General features: G+C 41.2%; 1 pseudogene; it reads right to left on the reverse strand.

The window, feature by feature from the left end:
- Nucleotides 1-291: 291 nt before the first annotated feature.
- On the reverse strand, nt 292-2,825 carry LOC123491406 (annotated as a pseudogene).
- Nucleotides 2,826-11,848: the final 9,023 nt, after the last annotated feature.

The following is an 11,848-nucleotide window of genomic DNA, read 5'->3' on the forward strand; positions in this document are numbered from 1 at the left end:
TGAATGTAAATAAGAAAGAAGCAGTACTGCCATGTGATGTCATCTATAAATATGGATGAATATTAATTGTTCTCCAAACGCTGACAAAGGCTTCCGCCTAAACGTGTCCATTTGTTCTGACCTCTGCTGCTAAAAAAAGCATGAAAACTTAAAGAATATTTCAGTGACTGCGGGTTTTTCCTATCTTCAAGTATTGTGTGGTATATTCATATGAGCTGTGATGCCGGATTTGAGCAGACATTGTATTGTGTTCATTGTGAGATGAAATATCCTATCAGTCGGTAGCACTTTTCAGCTGGCCTCACTGTCCTTCAATAAAAGTCCTCCTTTTTCTGCTTCTCTCCTGTGAGACAAACAGACAGACAGACAGACATCTGGGTTGACAAAGGAAAGGTTGGGGAATTGATTTGCAGAAGGATGGACGGACGGACAGACAGAGAAGCATAATCTAACAAGAGTACAAGCCACTTGATGCCACTGGACCCTTACAGATACAGAACATTACCTGTTTAATTAGTGAGAGCGAAAGCTCACACTGTATCTGGTTCTGCTGTGTCATGGAGGGGTTGGAACCATCATCAGAGGCTAACACAAAACAGAGGGATCCAAATAGTTAGAGTCCTTTAAAAGCTGTATTAAGCATCAACACTGTACATACCAACCCACACCATGTTCAAATACATGTGGGCTTCTCCAGGCTTCTTCAACTCCATATGTGACACTGAGATAGCCTGAGAAATATTTGTAATGTACTGTACTCAGTCACATATTCTTTCTGTCCTTGCTCACCTGTCCCCTACCTGTTCCACATAATAAACCCAGCTATGGTGAAGAGGGCTGGGGGGATGACAGGTACCACGATTCCAATGATGATGGGGCCAGATTCAGGAAGCTTGTCTGAGTTTATGAACAAACACGCATGCACACACAGTGAATATTGCTGTAAATCATTGAATTCTCTGTCATACTGAAAAATATGATTCATCTTACCACTGTTTGTTTTTATCACAGACTGATCCAGTTTGTTGGTGATTATGTTTTCTTTGTGTTCAACCACACAGGTATAGTTGTTGTTCTCCCACTCCTCAGAGTCCATTGTGAGGTGAGCACTTTTCTGGAAGGTTCCATCTAGATTAGGGAGAGTCTCTCCATGCTCCACATCTTCATGCTGTTCTTGTCCGTCTTTCTGCCAGAACACCATGACTCCACTGGGGTAGAAACCTGTAGCGTGGCAGGTCACTGGAGAGGAGGGGGTCTTCTGGAGCAGAGACACTGAAGGAGGGGCTGAAGAGAAGGAGTGAGAGGAAATAAATATAAAATCAAAACAGCATTCTTGTAGTGGGGGAATGATGTTGTTGTGCCTCAAGCCAGAAACAACCGGTAATAGGTTTTGATTGAATAGGACTCCATGTGTCTCAGACTGTGTTTCTGTACCTGTCCTCTTCAAGATGCTGCTGGTGAAGTTCACATACTTCTTCAAAGTGTCAATACATTCCTTAGTGAAGTACCATTTGAGATACTGCAGATCCTTGCTGTTGTCGTCCCACTTCTGCTTGATGGTGTCTGCCTGCTGTACGGAGGTTATCCATCTCATGGTCTTCATGTCCAATGAAATGAAATCCTCACCATCGTATCCATAGTGATGGAAATAATATTTGAGTTCAGTCTCATCATTCCACTCACAGCCGTACAAGTTCTGGATTGTGTGAACACCTGAGAAAGAGGGAGAGAGACAGATCTATCTACAGTAAACATGTGTTAACTGGACAACGGCCATGTAATACTAGCCATAACTGAGAACAAGGCTAGATGTGGTTTGATGCATGTGTGTTTTAAATGAGAAGAGTTTACTTGATTAATTTGTTTGTGTGTGTGTGTTTGCGTGCATGCACATGTGCATTCTGTTACCTTTTGACTGGGTTTGGTTGAACTGCTTCTTTGCAAACATAATGAGGTTTTTGAAGCCTTCATATTGGTTAATCAGGGGCTCAGTGTAGAGGTCCCAGTAGTATTCTCCTGCATTCTCCTTCATCCACTCAGTGGTGGGGACCAGTGTCTTGGTGTTGCTGTCAAAGTACACAAACTGATGGTCGTCCAGCAAACCCACCACCGTGAACTCTGGGAAGTCAGTATCACCTGAGACTGCAGTTTATAAGTATTTCAGAGAGTGGGGAGCTGTGAATAGAATATTATAATTATATGATTGACCATGTAATATCATACAGTACGGAGCTGTGAATAGGATATTATAATTATATGATTGATCATGTAAAATCATACAGTATGTAGCTGTGAATAGAATGTTATAATTATGTGATTGACCATGTAATATCATACAGTATGGAGATGTGAATAGAATATTCTAATTACATGATTGATCATGTAATATCATACAGTATGGAGCTGTGAATAAAATATTATAATTATATGATTGATCATGTAAAATCATACAGTATGTAGCTGTGAATAGAATGTTATAATTATATGATTGATCATGTAATGTCATATAGTATGGAGCTGTGAATAGAATGCTATAATTAAATATTGTAACATACATGATCTGCGTGTCTTCTGTCATTTCTGACATATTTATAAATCCCCTATCAGCAATTGATTGAATACCTACCGCTCGGCCTACGTTTAAACACAGATCCTCACTCTACAATGAGATGTAGTAAAAATGTCACTTAGTCTGGAGACTAAGAACTGCCCAAGTAGTTTTCTGAAGTTGAAATAACTAGCAATATGAATCAAGGAACATTGTATTTGTACTGACCTGCAGAAGTTATAGGAATCCAGAGGAACAAGAGACAGAAGGAAATCATTTCTTTATCAGTTTAGATGAGACTGAATGGTAACGCTGGGTTGAACAACACAACTGTATACTTTCTTTCTCTATTCTCTCCATCATGGCAAACAAACAGGGTCATAACCTGTTAATGTTTAGCCATCAAGTTTCATCTTTAACGAGTGACACAATGGTGCATAAAACACCTTCAGTTATTCAATAAAGACAACAAGGACTAATTAAGATGGGTTTACAAATTCAATTATTTTAATCTTCATGTTGATATTGCCATAATGAGTTTCATACTGTCTGATATGCACTGTTTTATATGTTATGTCTCTGATGGGTTGCCGTAGATGACTGTTGGGTATGAAGTTGTAGGTGAAATGAAAACACACCAGTGGAGGAGATGAAAGAAGTACAATGTCATCATTTTACATGTACATTTTAGTCATTTAGCAGACACTCTTATTCAGAGTGACTTACAGTTAGTATATTCATCTTAAGAGACAGAAGCTAGGTGGGACAACCATATAGCACAGTCATAGGAAGTACATTTTTCCTCAGTAAAGTAGCTATCAGCAAAGTCAGAGCTAGTAAGAAAAAAATGAAGTAAAGTGCGAGTGTTAGTTCAAGAAAGAAGGGGGGTGAGAAGGGGGTGCAAGGGGGGTTACTGTGGGATTATTTAAGATACTATTTGAAGAGGTAGGGTTTTGGATGTTTTTGTAAGATGGGCAAGGAATCTGCTGTCCTAGCTTCACGGGGAAGCTGGTTCCACCATTGGGGTGCTAGGACAGAGAAGAGCTTTGACTGGGCTGAGCAGGAGCTGCTCTCCCGTAGGGGTGGGAGGGCCAAGAGACCAGAGGTAAAAGAATGGAGTGCTCGGGTTGGGGTGTAGGGTTTGAGCAGGTGAACTGAGCAACATAAATTGAAAGAGAAAGTAACTTAGGCTACAGTGAAGGATGAACAATGCCACAGTGCCATCTATAGGTAGACTGTAACTCTCCTCACCACTGTTTCAGAGAAATCACCTGATGAGTCACTTGACTTTTGTGTGTCAAGTTTCCCCTAGGTACAGATCTAGGATCAGCTTCCCCACCCACAATCCTAACCTTAATCGTGGGTGGTAAAATACACATCTGATCCTGTATCAACTTCTACCAACTCCCTCTGGCATAGTCCATCTTTATTGTCAACAGAGAACTGGCATTTGATTGGGCACACACTAGGAAGTAAGATGGGCAGGGCAGAGGCCCTAGCTTGCCTTGTTAATCAGATAAAAGTTATCAGGTCTGCAAACAGTCTGGAAATTCTGTGACATTCCAACTCAGGAAGAATAAAAACATATCATGGATGGGCAGTCTTTGCATCCATTGCTCTGTCTATGAGTTTGAGAGTGGTAACATTTCTCCAGCCCCGTCCCAAAGCTTTTTACCGAAACAGGGACATGGAAGACCCTTTATTATTTCTACTGCTTCATATTGTAGCCTGCAGTACGCGATCTATGTGAGTGCAGTATAATGAAAAGACTGGCTCCTACTACCCTGACCAAGGGCTTTTGACCAATCCCCTGTCAGTTAGACCAAAGGACTGAAGGCTCTTGTTCAAAGACTAGGAAACACTTACATACACACATGTTACAATTTCATATATCGTTGTTGTTGTTGTTGTTGTTGTTGTTGTTGTAGGAAGACACCCCATAACGGCTAACATCAGGGGTACCCTTGTCTCTCATCATGAACAGGGTATGAAAAGGAGGTCCTCAGCCCTGATTTAGGGGAGCGTGGGGAAAGAAATAGGCTGCGTTCCGATACCCTGCATCCACAAGTGTCCACACTTTCATTTCACCTCATGCATTTAAAAGCATTGGATTGGTGCAAGCATAATGGGGAGACATTCCACTACAGCACAAGACCATTGGACGACCCCAGGCCAAGTGTTTGCTTTCCTAACCCCCTGTATTGTTAGAATATTGTGAAAAAAAGAATAAACAATTCACCAACTAAAACAGGCAACAGTGTAAAATCATGTTTAATTACAGTACTGTAAACGGCATTTTATCAACACAGAAGTTATACAGTGTTATGCTTGAATGGTTTTAGTTGAGTTACATCTAATGACAATGCTTTCCTTTCAAATTACAAAACAGGATTGGTAACTATGGGCTTTCACTTAACGCCTGCTCCAACACCCAGCGCCCCGAAGCTGCTGGTTATAAGCGCAGTGTGTCTTCCTATAACTTGTTTTGCGCAGAGGTGCTGAAGGGAAAAGGTATGTATTCTCAGATGAATGTGTATTCCAACATAAAAAATGTAGTACTACATACAGATGTGAAATGTTTAGAATCATTTTCATCTCTCCATTCCATAATGCGTTTTTCCACAGTAATCGTTTTTTAGTCAGCAAAATATCATACATTCCTCATTTCAAATAAGACTGTTTCCTCCTGGAATTTTTTTAAAAAGGGGTTTTAAAGTAAAAGTATTATTTAAAAAATTATATTAACTGGCCAACGACATCCTTTTTTTGTGTGTTTTTTCCCTGACACACTAATAATAATAATAATAATAATAATAATAAAATGATTCATTTTAACTTGGCGGACGCCTTTCAGGACACTCAAGGACATCTTCCATTAAAAGTAGGCCTACATAAAATGAAGTGTGATACATAAGTTATAAAATCAAGTGCATCAATCAACAGGGCAATATAAAATCGAAACAATCTAAAATCAAAGGACCAGACAAAACAGGACAGATAAAAAGAGGGGGGAGGGGTTAGGAAGAGGATACAAACCCGGTTTAGGGTAAAGGTTTGGTATAAGGTGGTAGGGTTGGGAATAGGAGCTAAAGGCCCGGGCACCCATGGTGGAGAGGTGGAATGGGGGGGAGACAAGGAGACCAGCAGAAGGGGAGTGGAGGGAGCGGGAGAGGGCATAGACTGGGAGAAGATCAGAGGGCTAGGTGGGTGCCAGGTTGTAGAGGGCTTCGTAGGCGAGGAGGAGTGCTTTAAAGTTAATACAGGATTGCACAGGGAGCCAGAGTAGATTGATGAGGATTGGTTTGATGTGTTCAGTTGATCTGGTGTGGGTGTGGATTCTGGCAGCAGAGTTCAGAACCAGTTGGAGTCTATTGATGAGTTTGGTGGGGATCCGGTGAGGAGAGTGTTACAGCGGTACTGGGTCGGGAAGTAACGAAAGCATGGATGAGGGTTTCGGTGCTGGAGTGTGACAGTGTGGGTCGGAGCCTGGAGATATTGCTGAGGTGGAAGAATGCTGTCCGGGTTCTGGTTTTTATGTGGGGTTTGAAATAGAGGGAACTGTCCAGGGAGACACTGAGGCTTTTGACTTGTGTTTACAGAGGGACCGGGAAACCATCTGTGGTGATGCTTGGAGAGAGTGGATCTGAAGCCGATGAGCATGACCTCTGTTTTGTTGCTGTTGAGTTTGAGGGAGGTTCATGTTCATCCCGCTCTGGATGTCGTGAAGGCAGCTGATGAGGGAGGTGAGAGGGAGGGGAGTGGTGGGTTTGGTGGAGAGGTAGAGCTGGGTGTCATCAGCATAGCAGAGGAAGTGAACTTTGTGATGTCGCATGATCTTGCCCAGGGGTAGGAGGTATAAGGATTCTTCGGACAATAAGCTTTCATGGTTGAGGAAGGTTTTTGCACACTGTTGAGTGATTTACAGGAATGAGGTCCATGGTTTGAATCATAAGTGAAATGTATTCAGAAATCTATTACTTAAAACTATGAGGCTCACTACAAATCACTTATCAATCCATAATCATTCAGCAGCTGTGAGATGGATTCCTATGTAAGTAGTAATGACAGTGTATCTAGTCACACTACATATGCTGCCCTCTAACCTATATAGCTAGTACACAGTAATAAATGCAGTATCAACATTGGTCTGAAACATGTTGGCTGGAGTTGTGCTATTATCTAACAACCAATACCGCTAGACTGTAATTACATAGTAGTTACATAGCAGTTATTATATAAGTACAAAGTACCATGTTTCCTAATTGGTTTCCAAGTGAACAGTAAGAAAGCATTTTTATCCAGCCCGGCACTATCACACCTGAATTGACTGGCCAACGAATCACAACGCCCTTGATACAGCCTAATGCAATCAGTTGTATCGGACGTGCCTGAGATAGATTTCAAATAGACAGCAGATTTATTTTCTGAAGCATCAATATCTTTCATCACTAATATTAGAGTCACATCTCTATAATCACCATTGGAGCGCTCCGCAATAATATCACACAATCTTCAGCGCTAACGCTCACACAATGATCCTATCACCAATATATACTGATTAGCGTTCACTTTAAAATAGAAACAGCTATGCATACAACGGTTATAGGTTTAGGGAGATGTGACCAGGGAGAAGGAGAGCTGATCCTGGCTGGAGGTCACACTTTTACCATACTTACGATTCAACTACCAGGCTGCCATTACTAGAAATGTGGTCTAAGGCACCTTCACTTCTCTTGTCCTCTCAAGGCATGCCAACCTTTACAAATAATGGGAATCTTTTGGCCACTGGGAAGCACTCGCAATTTATACGTAAAACCCCACACACCAATAATGAGATGCACCTGGGCGCAATCCCAGTCAGGTGAGGCATGTCACACCAATAAAACAGTCGACTTGGCTATTCCGTAATGTTTAATTAGAGAACAATTTAAAAGTGAATTGTTTTATTACACATGTACTCTTCATCACATAAAGCAATTTGTTTTCCAACATATTTAGAAGAGGTTAAGCTACGCATGATTAAGTCGCATGACTAATTCGGTTAAAAGTTTCTGCTTAATAGCGCATATTATCAGATATTATTAGATATTATATGTGGACTATAATAGTTTATAATATTGATACAGTCATGGGTCACGTGCGTTATTGTGTGTTTATAACCTACTGTATCTGGCCTGTTTGTCAGTTGAATATCTGTCTAAATAGTGAAACAACATGGTATGCTCGCCTTAGCTCTGTCATTGTAGAGCTGTAGCCCGTGGCGCTGGAGCAAGAGATTCGTTCCAGTTTTTATACGTTTTTGTTTGCTATTTTGGGGGGCTGCACTGCTAAAAGCAACATCTCCTATGGAGCGGAGCCTGGTGCAAGGGATGATGAGGAGGCCATTGTTAGAGGAGTGCAGTGAGCAGGTCGGAATGTAGGAGTGCAGGAGGTCAGTAAAGTATGACGGCGCCAGTCCATTGAGTGCTTTCTAGGTGAGCATGAGCAGTTTGAAGGTGATCCTGTATTGCTCAAGTAAGCCAATAGCTCACGACACTTTCACCACGACAATATCCTCTGTTATAGTTGACATCAGTATACATATTGTCATCTCAGGTGACCTGACAACCCTCAGTGGCAGGTGGGGGAGTTTAGGTGAGATGGAGAGGAGGAAATTCCAGAAGATGTCTGAGGAGCTCAGGAGTCAAGGGATAAAGGACAGATGACTGAAGACGTTAGGGCAAGAAGAGTTGATGACCACATAAAGTCATTTAAAGCCCAGGTCAGAGTAACATTCGTTAGGATGGCAGTCTAACACTATATTTTAGCCCACACTTTTTAGGCACTCATTTGTAGTTTATAAGTGTTTCATAGGTAGTTTATTGGACCCTTATTAAGTATTACTTAAATTTGATTTCAGCAGCCCTCCAGTCGTTTGAACCAGCGACCTTGCAGCTATTGGCTCTTACTTAAAAGCTGCTAATTAGTCCCTGATAAGTGTGGGCTTAAATAAAGTGTTACTGTTTTAGGACCTCACATAGGATAAGATAAGAAGTATGAAAGAAGAGATTAATATATGTTCAGAAATGACTTAGACAGAATGATTATGTGTTACAGAAAATGTCATTAGTCATTTGTTTTCAGTATAAAAGTGTACAATTTACTATTTCTTATAAAATAAATGTAATGTTTGGTTCCTCCTTATGTAGTTTAATAAATGATCTTCTTATTAAGTTGTCCGATTTAGAGGATCTGGGGGGTGGAAGCTGTTGTCTCATCTGAAGAAAAACAGAGAACAAAAGGAGGTGCAGCACCTGGCCACTAGTGGAGCACAACAGGTTGTCATGCCAACTGGTTACCTTTGCAGGTAAAGTATTATTGTGAAACAGATTAAAAGCCAGACAATGTGGTTGCTGGGTTTCTTGTTTTCCTAAGCATATTTTCTATAAATACCTATAATAATAATAATAATAATTAGGTGGTTGCTTATACTTGTCCTATAATATGTCAAGTGTCATTCTGCACCATGTTCTTTTAATTGTTCATAGGTATAAACACAACTGGACCACAGGAGGGTCGGAGGAGCTGAGCAGATCTAGTTCAGGCGGTTAAAGACGTCTTCAGTTCGAAATGTAGTATATTTATGTTTAAAGGGATTTCCATTCTCACAATAGCAAACAGCAGATAAATGTAGTCACATCAATATATTACAGATACATTTAGTCACATCAATAGATTACAGTTGTTTAGTGTTTAGCTCCTGAGTGGCGCAGTGGTCTAAGGCACTGCATCGCAGTGCAAACTGTGCCACTAGAGATCCTGGTTCGAATCCAGGCTCTGTCGCAGCCGGCCGCGACCGGGAGACCCATGGGGCGGCGCACAATTGGCCCAGGGTAGGGGAGGGAATGGCTGGCAGGGATGTAGCTCAGTTGATAGAGCATGGCGTTTGCAACGCCAGGGTTGTGGGTTCGATTCCCACGGGGGGCAAGTATAAAAAAATATATATATGTATTCACTAACTGTAAGTCGCTCTGGATAAGAGCGTCTGCTAAATGACTAAAATGTAAATGTAGTGTTACCTGTAATGTAATATGCGATGTTTGATATATACATTATGTATGTTAACCATGCCAAGCTCTCTGTGTCTTCCCTGTTAGATGAATGTGGAGGAAAATGTTGGTTCCCCTACCTCTCTTTTGAGGAGGGGACCATCGTCATTAGATGTCTGGGGCATGAGTTAACCATCAAGCGACCGTCATCTTTTGGAACGAAACAGCTGGAAGACATACTGGCAAAAAGCAGGGGACTTCAAATGTCAAATTAATGGGTGTAAATTGATTCTTTCTTTGTCTCATTCTTTATCTTGTTATTGTTCAATTTTCCAAGGAAATTATTACTTGAGATAACTGAATAGATATTGTAGGCCGGCCCAGTCCCAGAAATGACTCTTAACAACTGTATGCAAGAGGTTTTATTGTGTGAAAAAGAAGTAAGGGAAGCTCTGCACAATAATAGATGTTTGTAGATAGAAGTTGCTCTTTTGGTAAAGGGGTTAATGTCTCTCTCGCGCTCTGATCATGTGTAGAATAATGCCTTACTAATGGCAGTAATGTCCTGTAACTTATGGTTTGCCTTGTTATTCAATATTCACCTTTGATATTAATCTTTCAGATCTTTCTTGACAGCCTATTAGTGTAACTTAGCAATAACTCATTTGCATATTGCTCCAGTCCCCCCCAGATGTGGCGAGGGCCAGCCAGGCCCCAGTGGACCTCCAGTCCCCCCCAGACGTGGTGAGGGCCAGCCAGGCCCCAGTGGACCTCCAGTCCCCCCCAGACGTGGTGAGGAACAGACTGGCCTCAGCGGACCTCCGGGGCCCCCCAAACCCCTTGTTGCATTCACACCTGATCTACATTCTCCCCAATCATTTGATGGCCATTTAAAAATATGCTTCTGCAACCACATTGCAACTAGCGAAGACCCTGAAGCAACAACAAAAACAGGGTTGTTGACACCAAAATGTTCAGTTGAGACCAATCGTATTTCAGCTACATTACTGTAGGGGAGGTGTTGTGGGGGCTGAGCTACAAAGTAGTAGCGCCTACCTGTTTGAGAATGCAGGGGAAAGGCTATGGGCCATATAACTACTATGATGTATAATTAGCAATTTCACATTCTTTGTTTCAGACCATTGTGTTTTCTTCTGGGTGTCCTGCCTTGGAGACTTTTCTGATGGGTCCACTTCTCTTCACTCCACTGATAACCAAAAGGCCATATATTTCCTCATCATCTTTGCTGGTTCAGCTAGTAGTCCACTATACCTGTCACTCGTATAAACAACCCTGAAACCATTACAGATGTTTGTATTCAAGACCAAACCTTTTTCGGAAGTAGCCCACAATGTCCGCTTCTCCAAGTGGAACGCAATTTGCACTTGAAGTCCATTTGCATGTAAAGAATTTGCTAATGTCGAGCTGAATGCATTCATAGCTGTATTTTGTCTAACCTAGGAATCGATATGTTCCTTTTTAGCTATGTTGTCCTTTACAACATCTTTCAGCAGTTTATATTTCATTATTGACCCTTCATTCAACAAGCAAGTTGACTGAGAACAAAACTGTATTACAGCAACAAACTGGGGACCATTTGTAATCATGGAAAGGTGAGGGGTAGAATGGGCCAAAATGAAGAGTACAAAAATCAACATGTCTTCTCTTGTGTTTTTGGGGGGTAGGGGCTGCCTGTTTTGCCCCCAGGTCCTGCAGTTGCAGGGTCAGTGGAACCAATAACTGACACTTGCCCAGGCCATGCTGGTGTCAGATGTGAGTCCTAAAAATGTGGTTGTTTGCTTTGTTTTTAATGGTGGGGATTGAGTCACAAAAATATGTTGAAATTAAGTGTCCAGTATATTGAAATTCAATGCTTCCATCTCATGAGAATAATCTACCTGTTGTTTATGTGAGACAGAAAGATGAATGTAAGTTAAATGAATGTGTGTATGCATGTGATTGTATTTAACTGCATGGCAGTACATTTTCATAACTATACATTAAATATGCAGTTGGTTATAATGAGTCCTAATACATACATTTGTGCTACAGATATCCCCAGACACCCTGATGACATTGGACATCTCCCAACTTTATGAACATTTCAAATATTATTTTTCAATGTTTTTATTTTTGTCGTTAATATAGGGTTGACAGACAAGTTCTCTACTTTCTCACTTTTTACTTGCCACCTCCTTTTTTGCAGTAATGCTGCAATCAGTTGGTTTCATGTATGTATACATCCTATTCATAATAAAGGTAATACAATTTT

The sequence above is a fragment of the Coregonus clupeaformis genome, chromosome 8, assembly GCF_020615455.1.
Source record: "Coregonus clupeaformis isolate EN_2021a chromosome 8, ASM2061545v1, whole genome shotgun sequence".
Taxonomy (NCBI): Eukaryota; Metazoa; Chordata; class Actinopteri; order Salmoniformes; family Salmonidae; genus Coregonus; species Coregonus clupeaformis.